Source organism: Monodon monoceros, unplaced genomic scaffold (genome assembly GCF_005190385.1).
Source record: "Monodon monoceros isolate NGI ecotype Baffin Bay Population unplaced genomic scaffold, NGI_Narwhal_1 Super_Scaffold_18, whole genome shotgun sequence".
Classification (NCBI taxonomy): domain Eukaryota; kingdom Metazoa; phylum Chordata; class Mammalia; order Artiodactyla; family Monodontidae; genus Monodon; species Monodon monoceros.
In genome coordinates this window covers 20,713,580-20,729,978 of record NW_021703774.1, presented here as the reverse complement: position 1 = coordinate 20,729,978, position 16,399 = coordinate 20,713,580, and positions in this window count along the sequence as shown.

Sequence of the window (16,399 nt, the reverse complement as noted above, 5' to 3'; positions counted from 1 at the left end):
GCAGTCATTTTAATATTGTCTCTGAGACCATAATTTTCATTTATCCCCCACTTTATCCTCCTTTGCATTCTTCTATCCTTGTCTCATTCTTCTCTCCTTCTCCTGCTCCGCATTCTTCTTTTTTCTATGCTATCTTTTCTATCCCACCACCACCTTTCTTTTTTTCATTTTAAGACTGAGGAGGAGTTGATCAAATTTAGCAGAACCACTAGGCAACGATTTAAAACCCAACCATCTTTCTACCTTACTTCATTCATTTTCACCTCTCAGACACATGGGGCCAGGCTGGGCTTGCTGAGAACTGCATGAATCCACCTGCACCTTAGGGCCCACAGACATCCCATGGCCTCTCTAGGCATCCTCAGCTCATATTATCCTACAATTGTACCTTCCTAATGATCAATTTCTGTAACTAATTTTTCCTCTTATCTGCTGGTGTGTGGTACTTTATGCCTTCCACATTGCATCCTTTGATGTTCTGATTGACTTCTTATACTTCCTCCTCAACCGTGTGGATTCTCTGATTGTTGTAAAACCTTGATTGCAAAGTCTTGATGATAAAATCTCCAGCACAAGCTTAGCATCTTCCAGACTACCTGATTGACTGCACCCTTTTTCTGTCTTGCTTTAACCTATTCATTCATGCTCAAAGTGATGCTCTAAGTAACCTGATGTTTAAACACTCCACATCTAACGCTATCATGCCTGCTGGGTATATGAAGGGAAACCAAGTGGCTCATGGTCTTTATTTTTCTTTATTTTTCTAACAGTCTCAGGAAACAAATTCATGCAGGACATAGATTCTGCATAAAAGAAGTAGTAGCTACTTTGCCCTAGCTAAAAGGTAAAGCCACATTGGTAGGCACTGTGCAAAAATAGAGGCAGGCTTTAAGCCATAATTTGCATGTTCTCCTTGCAGAGCTATTTACCTGAGGATGTTAAAGTTCTCTATGTGTGGAGAACTCTCAGCATTGTGTAAATGGACTCTGACTGAATCTGGGTAGCTCAGGCAGATTTCTGGGAGTGGGTAGCATGTGTTCTGGAATAGCTTTCCATAAGTCTGCAACAACTATCCCCTCATATGAAGGAAAAGCTGAACTTAACGTGAAGCCTCTCTCTGTCAGAGAATCCTAGATGAGATGGCGAAAACCTCAATCCCAGGGCTTTGGAGGAAATTCCCATCTCTAGAAGGGACTGTGGAGGACAATCTCATTCAAGGATTATCCTTAAGCTAACAAGACTCTGCCCCAGTCAGAGTAGGAAAAACTATACGGCAAATATTTGAACAAACCAAAAAAGGCTGTGAGCAAGAAGACAAAACCATCCAAAGAAAGAGGCTGGGCTCAATCTGAACCAAATTGATAGAAAGGTCCATGGCCAGGCATGTCTTTTCCATGCGGCTATGGTGGCCAGTGGGGCAGGAGCCACTGGTTTAGTTTGTGAGCTTAACTCACAGGATGCCATTTGTCAAGGTCACACTGAGAGCTCTTGGAGAAACCTACTCAGGCTGCAGACTTCTCTTAACTTCGTCCCATGTGGTCACACAGCTTAGTTACCAAGGATTTGAGGGAAAAAAGTGTGTTTGTATGGGTGAGAGTGTGTATATTTGGTAATGGTTGTCCTTGAGCCAGATATGCTCAGACTATGCTGATCGACACTGAGCTGCTTCTGCTCAGAGACCTTATTATATATGTCTGTTTGCCTCGTGGTGAGTCTTGTATTATCAAACAGACCACAAGTCCCTGCAAACTGGACAGCCTCTCAGACTTCAATTTTTTCTAGTACCAGGGTCAATAAGTGCTATATAAACTTGAAAGGGCTTGAGAATTATTTGTAGTATGCATTAGTCTGCTTGTTCTGCTATAACAAAATACGAGAGACTAAGTAGCTTAAACATCAGACACTATTTCTCACAGTTCTGGAGGCTGGGAAGTCCAAGATCAAGGTGCTGGCCCATTCAGTTCTTGGTAAGGGCTCTCTTCTTAGCTTTCAGATGGCCACCTTCTCATTGTGTCCTAACATGGTAGAGAAACAACAAACTCTCTCTCTTCCTTTTCTTATAGAGCCACTAACCGTATTATGAGGACCCCACCCTCATGACCTTACCTAATCCCAGTTATCTCCCAAAGGCCTTACTACCAGATTCCATCAAATTGGAGGTTAGGGCTTCAGCATGTGAATTTCAGGGGACACAATGCAATCTATAGCATAGTAGTCCCTAGGGTCAGCCTCAGACCAGAGAGGCTCCTGGGAGTAAGCGGGGCCAGGGGAGAGGGACCATGAAGGTCTGAGATGCTTCAGCAAGGAAGCAGACTTTCAAGGAAGTGGAAATGTAAGAAACAGCCACTGAGTAAATCTGGGGAAGGAAATGCTTAACCTCACTGAGAGAAAGGGCACCCATCCCTCAAACAATATTCTGTACTCCAGGCCTTTGGGAAGTGGGCTCCCTGCCTCAGGGGTACAACTCAGGGAGCAGATTTGAGGCACATCTTCCCAACTTCCTGATGCAGGTCAGTGAGAGGCGACTGGGGTCTGTGGCAGGGGGATGTCCCTCTTTCTGGAAGACCTAGTTTAGTCATTTCTGGTATCCCTTCTTTGGGACCAGGTTGCCTAATCACCCCTCCACTCCTGGTCAGTGGGGTACAGGGTGTTAAATTTTAAAGATACCTTCACTGCAAAGTAGTTTATAGTGACCTTTGGGGATGAGGGTAGAGATGGACTGGCAGGGACAATGTGGGGGTCCACACAGACCTCCATGTAGGGGAGGAGGATCCTTTTAATTAGGTTAAAAGGGAGGGAGGGCTGAAATACAAATGGATTTCATGGGCTTCTCTCTCTCTCTCTCTCTCTCTCCCCCTCCCTCCTTGTGTGTGTGTATGTATCTTTCTCACACACAAGTACACACACACAGATGAGTGCACAACCCAGGGCTTTTTGACTCCTCTCACGGGTCACCTGTTTACCTGTGTTATCATTAACCTGCCTCTCTAGCTTATCACCCTCCTGCACTCTCTCTCCTCACTGATGCTTTAGCTTCTCCAGGGCCCTGCCTGCTCTTCATTTAATTTCACAACCTGTCACGGTGCTGTGATTTCAAGGCGGAGGGAGGACAGAGTTATTTATAAAGCCTCTCCCTTCTCTCCAGCCACTCGCCCTTTTCTCCGATCCCCTCCCCTGGCTTGCAGGTTCCCAGCGACCCCGCCAAGCACGTGAGACAGGGGGGCTGGAGAGTCTTTCCTGGTTCACTAAGCTGTCAGAGCCCCTGAGAATAATTTTATTTTCATCTAGATCAAAAACAAAGTCTTTATGAAAAATCCACCTGCCTGGGTGAGAGTCCACAGCAAGGCCTGGTTCTGGTGGTTGTGCTGGGTGGCGGCTCTGAGGAACTGCAATTCCGAGGGAGCAGCAAGGGTTGGCCTTTCCGTTCCTTGTCTGCAGGAGCCATTTTTAACGTGTGGTCATTTTGAAAATAGAACACTTTTGGGGGGGAATCTTGGTTGCGTTGTACATTCTGGCTTGGTCGGTGCCCGGCTCTATTAGTCTATGCTTCTCTTCCTTTATTCTTGGCCTTCCTTGACAGCATTCAGGATATCCTCAGAATTGAGCACCAGCCTTCTCTCTTCCTTCCCAGTTTCTTCTTCCTTAAATCCCCAAAACACAGTGGTTGACATCATTGGAGGTTTGGGGGTCAAGTTGTGTTCAAGTCCCAGCTCTGCTACTTGCTAGCTGTATGACCTTGGGCAAGCGACGTCACCCCGCCCACCTTTTGTAAAACAGGCAATGACAGTGGGGATCGAGGTACTGAACATATAAAGCTGAGCCGCAAGCCCTGAGTGTTAGAAGTTGCCATTATCATAATTTTGGAAAACCAGATTCTAAAGGCAGAGAGATGTCTGTATACACGAGAGCTCTCTGGAGCACTGTGGGACAACTCAGACCTGCAATGTGCACCGCAGGGATGTCTGCAGCCAACACGTCCCTAAATGTCCTGGGCCTGGCCTTTGGAGTCCAAGGGCTGTGCTGTGGGTTCAGGGTGGGCAGGGGGAGCAGGACTGATGAGCAGACAATCTGGGCTTTGAAATCTGTCTCGGGCAACTTCCTCCTCTCTCTGAGCCTCTGTTTCCTCACCCATAAGATGAGGATACTAATTTCCAGCTAAGAATATTTTGGAGAGGTTTACAGATCATGCATCTAAAATGTGTAGCCCCCAACTGGCTTGGAGTGGATGCTGAGTCTTTTAAAATTACCTATGTTTTCACACCCATGTGCTTACCTTGTAATAAGTATCACTTGCAGTGGTGGCCACATGTCTGTGGGAAGGCATTGAGGGAGAGTTGCAAAAACAAGGACACGATCTCTTTCCCTCAAATAGCTCATGGCAGCTCCAAGATGCTTTCAAGTAGGTGATCTCACCGCCCAAAACCACTCCGAGGCAGGGCAGGGGTGGTCAGTCCCTCTGAGGAGTGGGCAAGGCGGGGGTCAAAGGTAATGAGATGTGCCTGAGGCCACATAACGTGAGAGGCAGAGCCACTCCTCATACCTGCTCTGCCACCGCACAAGCCCAGGCTCACTGTCATACCCCATACCCATGCTGCAGCCCATCCCTGGGGATCTGCAGAAATGCCACACCTTACAAGATGAATCCTAATTCCCATTGGCCCCTAGCCTGCCATCTTTCCTGCCACATCTCCTTCAAGTCCTCAGTGTCTGTGTTCCTGCCAGGCTTGTCCTCAAGGGTACCTTTCATCTGGGTAGGACGGAAGTGCCCTCTCGGCTTCCACACCTCTCTATCCTCCAGCCCTGCCCACGTTTCACTTCCCACTAAAGCTCTCCACACCCACAGGCCATAGCATTTAGCCTTCCTGTGAAAGCACGGCATTTCTTGTGCAATGAGCCCGGGGGAGTGGTGCCTGGTCATGTGTTGTCTGAGTCAGTTGCTGAATTGCTGCATTAAAATTCACACTCCCTCAGCACAATGCTTTTGAGATTTATCTCTCTGTCCCATGCATCAATAGCTTGTTCCTTTTTTTAACCACTGAGTACTCTTCCATGGTACCTACCACAGTTTTTTTTATCCATTTGCAATGAGTTTGCCAAACTGCAAAGTCTGAGGGAAGCATCCCCATAAGATGCCCTCAGGTCAGGCACCAGCCACAAGTTTGACGGTCCCTAGGGCTACCCTCACTTCAGATAAGCTGGCTACAAATTTGGGAGTCTCCATGACCACACACAGTTTCACTAATTTGCTAGAACAACTCACAGAACTCAGGAAAGTGCCATATTAGAATTACATTTTTATTATAGTAAAGGGTTACAAATTAGAACCAATGAAATGTTCCACCACATAGGCCCAAATCTGGGAGGGTTTCAAACATGAGGTTTCCATGTCCTCAGGGATGTATCACACACACACACACACACACACACACGCACACACACACGTCCCGGCACCAACGTGTGGCAAACTGCAGAGTATTGCCGATTCAGTAAGGTCATCCATGCTTTGGTGTCCAGAGTTTTTTTTGGAACTTGATCACATATTGCCACACGGCTGACCTTTAGTCTCCAGCCCCTCCCAGAGGTCAGAACTGATATAGTGTGTTCCAAAGACCCATCCATCATAAATCACTTTGTTAGGTTGATGGGTGGCCAAGTCCCCAGACAGTCCTATGAAGCGGGATATTCCAGGGGCCTAAAAATCACCTCCCAGTAGCCGAAGACAAAAGCCAGATTATCTTTGGATAATTCTTCACTGCATATCATTCATCTGCTGATGGACATTTGAAGTGTTGTCAGTTTGGGGCTGTTAGGAATTAAACTAATGATACATGCAACAACACAACTGAATCTCAAAAATATTAGGCCAGGGACTTCCCCGGTGGTCCAGTGGTCAAGAATCTGCCTTCCAGTGCAGGGGATGCAGGTTCAACCCTTGGTCGGGGAACTAAGATCCCTACATGCCACGGGGCAATAAGCCTGCGCACCACAACTACTGAGCTCGCGCACCTCAACTAGAGAGCCTGCGTGCTGCAAACTACAGAGCCCACGTGCCCTGGAGCCCACGCGCCGCAACTAGAGAGAGAAAATCCGCACACCACAACTAGAGAGAAGCCCGCGCACTGCAATGAAGATCCCACGTGCCGCAATTAAGACCCGACGCGGCCCCCCCACCCAAAAATGATAATAAATAAATAAAAATTAAAAAAAATATTAGGCCAAGTGAAAGAAGCACGTACTTATGAGTTCATTTATATGAAACTATACAAAGGGCAAGTCTAATCTATGGTGATGGTAGGATAGGCTACAGCTACATAATCTGTGGGGCTCAGTGCATTTTATTGCGTGCACATTATACCTCAACAAAGTTGATATTAAAAAGAAAACACTCCCATTTTCTTTGCCCTTGCTATATGCCAGTCATTTCGATAAGCACTTTCTGATATTACCACTTTTATGGTCAGATAACACTGTAAGGTGAGATTATGAACCCTACTTTAAAGATGAAGAAAATGAGACTTGGAGCAGTAAAGTCACTTGCCCAGGGTCTCATCTGGTAAGTGAGAGAATCTGAATTTGAACCCAGGCCTACCAGGCACCAAAAGCAGTGCCATGAATCACTGCCGACCAGCACCACTGTCCTCTGCTCAGCTCTTCCCTAGGCCGTGTTTGCCTTTTCATTTGTGTGTTTCTGGTCTTCCTGTCCTCTGTAGGTCCCCAAGAATGGAGATGGCACCAACAATGAAAGGAGGGGTACATTGTGGGGTACACTTGTGCATTCCTTTTCAGACTTTTGTATGTGCATATATCTTCAGACCCAGGTGTACAGTGTTCTGTTATTTTTATAAGATTGGGATCTTCTATACAAACTGGATCATGATTTTTTTTCATTTAATAGTGTTTAATGAGTTAGTATTTCCTCAACGTTTAGATGGTGTTCATGTTTGGTTCTTTCAGAGCAAGGAGAGAGAGAAAGTTTTAGTTTTCTGAGGTGTCAATGACATGCTGCTTACTATAGATGACGGTGCTGCAGACACAAGGCTTTCCTATTGCAATTTAGATGGTTGCATCCTCTACATGCAGACACTAAGGAAGGTCAATAACTTACAGAAAAAAATCCTTTCATCAAGAACATTCAGCTCTGTTTTCAGAGTAGTTATATTTTCTTAAGGACAACTCTAAAGGGTAAAATATGAAGTGTTTCACACTAATTTTATGTACAATACACACTAATTTCTTTCTTTCTTTCTTCCTTCCTTCTTCACTCCCTCCCTCCCTTTCTTTCTTTCCATCGCCATCATCATCAACTTAAATATCCCCAAGAGCATCTTTAAGGCTGCGCGTGTCCCAGGATGTAGATGCGCCAGCACTAACCAAAATTCGTGTGAAATTTGTCAGAAAAAGACTCAGAATTTAAAAGTTCCTGGGAGGGAGCTTGGGGGAAGTGGTCTCGGGTAGCATCTGGGCTCTTTGAGAACACAAACGTCTCGAGCTCATGCGCCGACGTGACAAGGGAACGCAGTGGTGTTTCTGCCCTAAGCCGAGGTCCAAGTTGGTATTTTGCACCTTATAGTCCCACAGGCAGATGGGGGTCTCACCATGATGCCGTTGGCCTGAGAAAGATGGAAAAGCTGCTGCGACAAACAGATCAGAGTTGCATCAAATTTCACGGTTCTGTTTTCATTTTCCTTCAGGCCACAGTTTGCAATATTGTCTGTGTGACAATAAGCGGAATAAATGGGGGACTTCCAAATTCTCTTTGTGATCAGACGTTGGTGAGCAAGGATCTGAGTGTAACCCAGACCACAAGGGTAAACTGTACAAAGGGGTCCTTGCCACCCTCAGAGCCTGTGGGTGACGGGGCAGGTGGGAGCACAGAGCTGCCAGGCCACCTGTGTGTAGCAGGCACTGTGAGTGCTCAGTCTGGATTCCCTCTGGTTTCCTGACATAGGTGTGCCTGTGCTTCTAACAGCTCGCTCCTGTGACCCTTCCATCAGGACAGTTTCTGAGACATCACTTACCCTCAAGAGCTCTTCTGCACCATCTGGTTGAGATTTTGCCTCAAGGTGCTTGTCTTAGCTTGGGCTGACATAACAAAATAGCACAGACTGGGTGGCTCAAAGAACAATTATTCCTCCCAGCTCTGGAGGCTGGAAGTCCAGGATCAAGGTGTCAGCATAGTAGGTTTCTGGTGAGAACCTGCTTCTGGGCTTATAGATGGCCACTTTCTTGCTGTGCCCTCATATGATGGAGAGAGAGAGAAACAAACTCTCTGGTCCCTTCCTATAAGTGCACTAATACCATCATGACGGCCCCATCCTCATGACCTCATCTAATCCAAGTTACCTCCCAAAGGCCCCACCACCAAATACCATCACATTGGAGATTAGGACCTCGTCATATGAATTTTGAGGGAGGTTGGAAGACACAATTAATATATAGCAGTGCTCCTGCTGGGCATTTTCTCCTTTCTGGCCTTTCTTCCCCCACCACTTACTCATTTCTCCAGGGAACACTTTCTTTTTTTCTTTTTTTTAAAAAATATTTATTTATTTATTTTTGGCTGTGTCAGGTCTTAGTTGAGGCATGCAGTCTCTTGGTTGTGGCGCACAGGCTCTTCGTTGTGGCATTCAGGCTTCTCTCTAGTTGTGGCACACAGGCTCCAGAGTGTGTGGGCTCAGTAGTTGCAGCTCACAGGCTCTCTAGTTGTGGTGCATGGACTCCAGAGCACGTGGGCTCAGTAGTTGCGGCACGTGGGCTTAGTTGCCCCATGGCACGTGGGATCTTAGTTCCCCAACCAGGGATCAAACCTGCATCCCCTGCATTGGAAGGCAGATTCTTAACCACTGAACAACCAGGGAAGTCCCTCCAGGGAGCACTTTCTTAATAAATCACTTACACACAAGTCCTTGTCTCAGAGTCAGCTTCTGGAGAACCTGACTTAAGGCACTGTGGGTGTGAAAAGTGAACTAGAAAAGGTGCCTAAAGAGCTTCACAAGACTTAAACGGGTGGCCACAGGAGGATGGAGTGTGGTCAGGGGAGAGAAACAGCTCAGAGCAGCGTGTACTGGTTGGAAGGCAACTAGGATTGCACAAGAAGTTCTAGAGATGCATCATTTGTTCCCAAGAAGGGAATAAATTGAAATCTTTACCTCATGTCCCACCTCCCATCCACCTTATCACTCTAGTGCTTTTTAAATGGGTTGTTCCCCTTCCTCCAACTCCAGGGATGTGTGAGGGTGTGTTGGGAGTGCAAGAAACAATGGGATCAATAGGAGACATCTTCCTGGAGTATGAATTTACTTAAAACTTTCTGGGGTAAACAGTTAAGTACTTTAACCAATAAGTAATTTATACACTGACTTTTGTAATCAAGCAGATATGGAAGTGAATGTAAAATTCAAATGGATTTTTAAAATTAAAAATCCAACTTTTATGGACCAGATATCCAAGGGTAAAAGTTCTTTCTCCTTTCCTATCAAGGGGATTTCAGTACTTTTGAGTTATCTAATATTGGTACTCCCTTTCTTCTTTACTAACACAACTCCAATTTTGTTGGAGGATTCAATTAAAAAAAAAAACCCAAAAAACTTACATTTCCTTGAAGATAGGGTGGACAAGTGCCAGTTCTGACCAATGAGATGTAAGTAGAAATCACCAGGTGGGACTTTACAGAGGGCTCCCATCTTTCTAAAGGCAGATAGATTCAGTGAGTGAGTCTCCTTTTGACCTTGACTTTTCTCCTTGTTACTGCCTGGAGGTGACCACAGGGCAACCATGGAGAAAATGCCAAGAAGTGGCTGAGACTTTGACTCTGATTACCTTGAGCCTTTGAATCACACCCTGCCTACCTGTGAACTTCTTGTATCAAGAGAAAAATAAAACTCATAATTCATTAAACCAGTTTTTCAAGTTTTTATTACACTTGATTGCAGCTTGTTAATGATACAATATCCAATGCTGGGAAAGTTTTCACTATTTCTCCTTCCTTTATGAACCTCTACTTTCTACATTTCACCTTTTCCAAAATGGTCATTGTCAAATCTTGAGTCTTTTAGTCTCATCTGATCGTGCTCCCTAGGGACTCCCTGGATCAGGATGCTGGAAGATGGAGAAAAAGCTGAAGGCGTCCGATGCCTGGGCAGGAGAAGGAGCCCATCCAGATGGAGCTGAGGACAAAGACCTAGGGCCCCCTGCCCAGGAGCATGGGTGAAGCCCATATGACTTCCCTTGACCCATCTTCTTACCTCCTACAACTGCCCCTCTGAAGTCAGTAGAAGGTATGGGATGACATAAACCCAAGTTCTGTTCTTGCCCCCCTTTATAGCCATAGGTCCCCTAGTTTCTCATCCTTAATCACACCTACTTCACAGGGTCATTGGGCTGATGACACATAATAATGTACATACAGTGCCTGGTACAACATCCACTGCACTTACATCCCACCACCATCACCACATGTATGTATACAGCGTTATTCTGTACAATTTCCAACTTTTATTTAAATGGTATCACACTCTATGTCTCCGTTGGAAACTTTCCTGTTATTCATTCAACATTTTTTATGCATATTGATAAATGTAGCTGTGTGGCTCTCCGTTGTACAAATATACCGTGACCTGTTTCTTCATTTTGCCAATTGATGACCATCTAGGTGAGTCCCAACTTTTCATTTCTACCAGCTTTGCTGAATGGATACTCATGTTCATGTGGGTGAGAGTCTCTACCTAAAAGAAGAACTGCTGGGCCTTAGGGAATCAATATTTTCAAGTTTAGTAGTGCTCAATTTTTCTCTAAAAACTTGCTTCCGTTTATTCTCTCATCAGCGGCACACAGAGGCCCTGCTGCTCTGCTTTCTTGAGAGCACTTGGTATTGTTATTTTGCTTTTGTTTTTGTTTTGTTTTTCATTTCTGCCAATTGATGGAGAGGCTTTGGGGCAGCCCAACCAATAAAACTACTCTTTCTTGCCCAAGCTCTTGGCCAACTGAGAAATAAGACAAAGGACCCAGCAGATGGAGAATCAAACAGCAATAAATTGCGGTCAGCACGAGAGCAGAAAAGAACTTGCTGAGCCTGGAACAGCCCACTCATGGCAGGATAGAATCTGCAGTGTAATTACGCTTACCCAGACTGCTGGATCATTCTAGGCCAGGTGAAGAGGGAAGGAGAAAGAAACAAAACTCCTTGCACTGAAGATCTTTTTTAGATAAGTTGCATTCAGGAGGAAAATGTGGGTCACAGCACCCCCCCCAAACCGGTAACTCATTCCATCTCCATGGGGAGGGGAAAGGGTAGGACTAGAGGTGATGGATATATGGTGGGGGGATCTTCCTTCTTAAAGGAAACATCAGGATTGGAGAAGAAACCTTTTTTCTTCCAGCCAGTATAAAATGGCATCTCGTTTTTAGTTGTATTTCTTATTATGACTGAGGTTGAGCAAATTTTCATGAACTTATTGGCCATTGAAGCTTTCTCTCCTAGGAATTGCATCTTCCTATCCTTTGTGCATTTTCCATGGTGCTGTCTGTCTTTATCTTATAGGTTTGTAGGCATTTATTTATATATTTTGAATTCTAAACTTTGTCAGCCATGCACATTGCTAATATATTATCTCAGTCTTTGAGTTGTGTTTTCACTTATGTATAATGAAGTAGAAGTACATGAAAACAGAAGTTTTTTGTTTTAATGTGCTCAAATCCTTTATCAATTCCTCCTTTTAAGCTTTTTGGGTTTTGTATCTTGCTTAAGAAATCCCTTGCTTCCTTTTACTGGCTAGGAGTAGCAAGAGTTTCAGGATACGTATGTGTTAAGCTGTTTTGGCCACATCTCAAGGATGTGAGGTGAAAGTGTGTAGTCCTAAGGGCCAACCTGATGAAGAGGAAAGGCATGGAGGGGAGGAAGAGAGTGAGCGGGAAGATTGTCAGCTTCCCCGCACTGAGCTAGTCCTGAACAGCACAATTTTCTAGATTTCCACCGGGCTCCAGTGCCCAGGGTAATGGAGCTCCTCTGGCCATAGCAACTAACATGCCAAGAAAGACTTCTGTCCCTGGGCAATGGGGAGCCTCCCAAGACAGAAAACTCAAGGTTCACGTGGAGCACAGTGAGGACCACTCGCAGGTCTGGACATGATGAAGGCATCTCTGAATCTTTGTTCAGGATGGATCTTTTCTTTTAAGCATAGAGCTTATCCCACCCACATTGGGGATTGTCTTCCCATGGTCTGCCTTGGAGAGGTCTGGGGAAGGGGGCAGCTGAGCATTGACAGGCCTTGTGTCCATCCAGGTAAGCAGAGGCCCCAGGGAACCTGAGTGGGCTAGTGAATCCAGAGCTGATGAGCTGGGATGGCTGCAAGAATGAGCCAGCTCCTGGAACGAGATGCAGTAAGGAACACAGTGCTGAGTTTACATCTGGAGGGCTATTTTCTCCAGATTGTCACCTCTGCTCACATACTTCCTGAGGTGCCTCTAGTGAAATATTTCCTCTCTCCTCTGCAGTTTCTGTGTCCTGAAGTCACCTGGCACCAGCACCTCCTGGGCTGTGTCACCACCTCTCCCTTTCCACAACCAGGTCAGCCTAACCAGTGGCCGAGCTGACTCAAAACTTCGGGCTCCAAGAGGTGTCCCTTGAGGGTCCTCTTCACCCAGCATGGACTAGCCATCCCTCACAGTTCTCCAGTGTTTTATAATCTCTCCTAACAGCCTCGTCCTCTGTCCTTAAACCATCACAGCTTAATAGTTTTTCTCTTCCCAGCTTCTCTCCCTCACCAAACCCTCTCTAATTTACATCACAGCCCAATGGTTTTTTGCTGCAGTTAGCAGATCGTTGGCATAATTACTTTTCAGGGAAGCAGCAAGCTTACCTCTCATTTGCTCCCAGCTCCCACCTGGCTGTGGCCCATCTTCCCCAGAGTCCTTGTTCCTGTTCAGTGAACCCAACTGAACTGAGACACGCAGGGGATATTAATGTTCTGTGAATTATGGGGAGTTTCCCAAAGGTTATAGAGTTGAATGGGAATTTCCCTAACATGATGAAAAGGAATTCTGAACACATTTTACTGTAACAGAAACATATGTTTGTAGTGTGTTATCGTGTCTGTTACTTGCACTTAGCAGTGCCTGGCTGAGCTCTGCCTTCTCTTCCTAGTCCTCTTTCTCCTGTAATCTGTCATGGTAACCAGTAGGTGGCTGCAATTACGCACACAGGCACATGCGTGCACGTGTACACTCATATGCACGCACGCATGCATGCACACGTGCTCCAAGCTCTTCATTTTCATCTACAAAGTCGCCACAAGTAAATAAATGAGTGTTTGGATGGATGAGTGAATGACCAAATGAATGAATAAGTGAGTGAATGAATGAGGACAGAGGAGAGGGCTGTTGACAGAAGACACTCAGTAGCAGTGACTATTAGAGACTGGATTATTTTTATATACCCCAACTGTTCAGAACGTCGAGGAAACGGACCATGGAAGCCAGAAAAATATACCATTTCAGTGCAGCCGCAGACAGTGTATGAAATAACAAACAAAAAGGAAGAAAGTAAAAGAATGTGGGAAGCACAAAGGTGAAAAAGAGAAGACAGGATAAAGGAAGAGGGAAAGAAGTGAGTAGTTTATATAGCAATTTCCAGGACAGGATGTACATGAATAGGTAGTAATGTAGACTTAGATTCAAATATTTCCGAGTGCCCAGTACATTCCAGGCACTGAGCAAAAAACACGTCCGCACGTGAATTCATTGAATACTCACACCAGCCCTGGGAGGAGGCACTGTTTTTTCACCTGACAGATAATGAAATCAGAGCTGTAAAAAACTGAGACTCTGGGGCTTCCCTGGTGGCGCAGTGGTTGAGAGTCCGTCTGCCGATGCAGGGGACACGGGTTCGTGCCCCGGTCCGGGAAGATCCCACATGCCGCGGAGCGGCTGGGCCCGTGAGCCATGGCCGCTGAGCCTGCGCGTCCGGAGCCTGTGCTCCGCAACGGGAGAGGCCACAACAGTGAGAGGCCCGCGTACCGCAAAAAAGAAAAAAGAAAAAGAAAAAAAAAAACCTGAGACTCGCCTGGTCTCACAGCCCTGTGCCTGAGGTGGGTGGGTTTCAGTGCCTCCAGAGATGCTGGGGTGGGGGGCAGGGGCATAAAGAGAAGCTCCTAGTCCCCGCCCTCAGAGAGCTTCAGGCTAGTTCAGCAGACAAAGCTGACAGCCATGAAGCAAAAAGACAGGGTAGGGCTTCCCTGGTGGCGCAGTGGTTAAGAATCCACCTGCCAATGTAGGGAACATGGGTTCGAGCCCTGGCCCGGGAAGATCCTACGTGCCGTGGAGCAACTAAGCCTGCGAGCCACAACTACTGAGCCCGCGTGCCACAACTACTGAAGCCTGTGCGCCTGGAGCCCATGCTTCGCAACAAGAGAAGCCACCGCAGTGAGAAGTCCGTGCACCACAATGAAGAGTAGCTCCCGCTCGCCGCAACTAGAGAAAGCCCGTGCGCAGCAACGAAGGCCCAACGCAGCCAAAAATAAATAAATTAAAAAAAAAAAAAAGACAGAGTAGACAGAAAAGAGAATCGGGGCTGAAAGAGTTGATTCAGACACAGCATGCTCCATGAATTCAGAGAGAGATGGACCCGTGAGGGGCTGACCCCTCAAGAAAACATTCTTGGAGGAGGTAAAGGGTACCTTAAGGGTTAGATGGTGGAGGAAAGCAGTCCCAGATGAGAGGTACCAACTAGATGAAGGCAAGGATGAGCCTGGTGTTCCAAATACAACAGAGATGTTATCCCACCTGGAATGGAAAGGGCCTGGGTGGAGTGGAAATAAATTGGGTAAGAAATAGAGCTGGACTCCGAAGGGTCGTGACAGTCCGACAGAGAGTTTCCATGGTCACCTGGATGTCAGCTACCAACATAACTTTCCCAACTTCCCATTGAAATTTTGAAGATGCGGCGTGAGTACTCACTAAAAATTAGGTCTAACAGTTAATCTATCCCCGGTTAGTAACTACAAAGTTTATAAAACTGGGTTGAGAAGCCTAATCGAAGGGAGATATGAGGCTGTCGGTCTCAACATAGAGAGAGGGCCCCTCATCTCTTCCCCCATTGCCTAACCTTGAGTCCAAAACACAAAATCTGTACAAACCAGGACACTGGGCAGTCAGACCACAGAGCAGCTCCTTTTAGAAGTAGGCAAAGAACTGTGTTCCTTCTCCCCCCAGCCCCTCATTAGCCCCTCTCTCTTTATGTATCTGTTTATAGACTTCTACTTCCAAAGCCAATGATGCAGGCAGTGAGAAGTGAGGGGGGAAAGGGGGACGCATGTCAAGAAGAGCCCCCGTAGCAGCGACCTCTGGAGACTGTACTTCCATTTTGCACTGTCCACAGGCAGGAGGGGCTGAGAGGAGGCATTTCCATCCAGTGAAGTGGAGGTGACGGCAGCCCCATAGACATAGGAATTGGGCTGAGAGCTCTGCCCCTTGACCTGTTGCCCAGAGATGAAGCCGGAAAGGAAATTTGACAGGAAGGTAAGTGAACAAGTGGATGCTACAATGAGCTATACATGCCTCTGTGGACATACACCGGGTCTGGGTGGGTCCCTGCTGCTTTGAGAAGTAAACCAAAACCCAAGACGGGACCTATGAAAATGTACCGTGGACCATGGGAAAGCATCTGTCATCCTGAAGACTTAGAGAATGCCCAGATCTCTGGAAGTGGTTTTCTGCAGACACCAAAAGGAAAATTGAGAAATAGTGCTTGGCGTTCTCTAAAGAATAGGAAAAGATATGGTCTTCATAATGCAGAGCAAAGAGAAAACGATCTGAAATGAAAAGACGGCAGATATTATTATACAAAAAGGAAGATAAGAAAATATTACAGGGAAATTAAGCATGCGGTGGAGGAATTAAAATTCATATTTCTGCCAAATATCACCCCACATACCACTTGCTAATCTCAAAGGGGAAACACGTCTTTGCAATAGATTATTCTTACCTTAACAACGTGATCAAACTTAGAATCATGAATAATGGAACATCGGGCAATATATAGAGTATAGTGTCACTATGAATTTTCTTGCCAAAAATATTTAGGCAGAATCAAGCACACATTTAAACCAAGTTTCCACTTTATAACAAATACAGAGATAGAGAGACATGCTCAATACACCAAAAGGAAACAATGAGATAATCCAGAATATAGGAGAGTGTACAAGTTAGTATCAGGAGAAAGTGTGCTAAGGGGAGGGGGAACTGTTCTAAATTAAGAGGCTAAAGAGGTAAAGCAACAAAAAGCAATGTATTAATTTTGAATATGTACTGACTTGGAAAAAGGGCACTTGGAGGACAATTGAGGAAATCTGAGTTTGGACTGGATATTAGATATGAGGGAATTATTGCTAAGTTTTAAAAATGT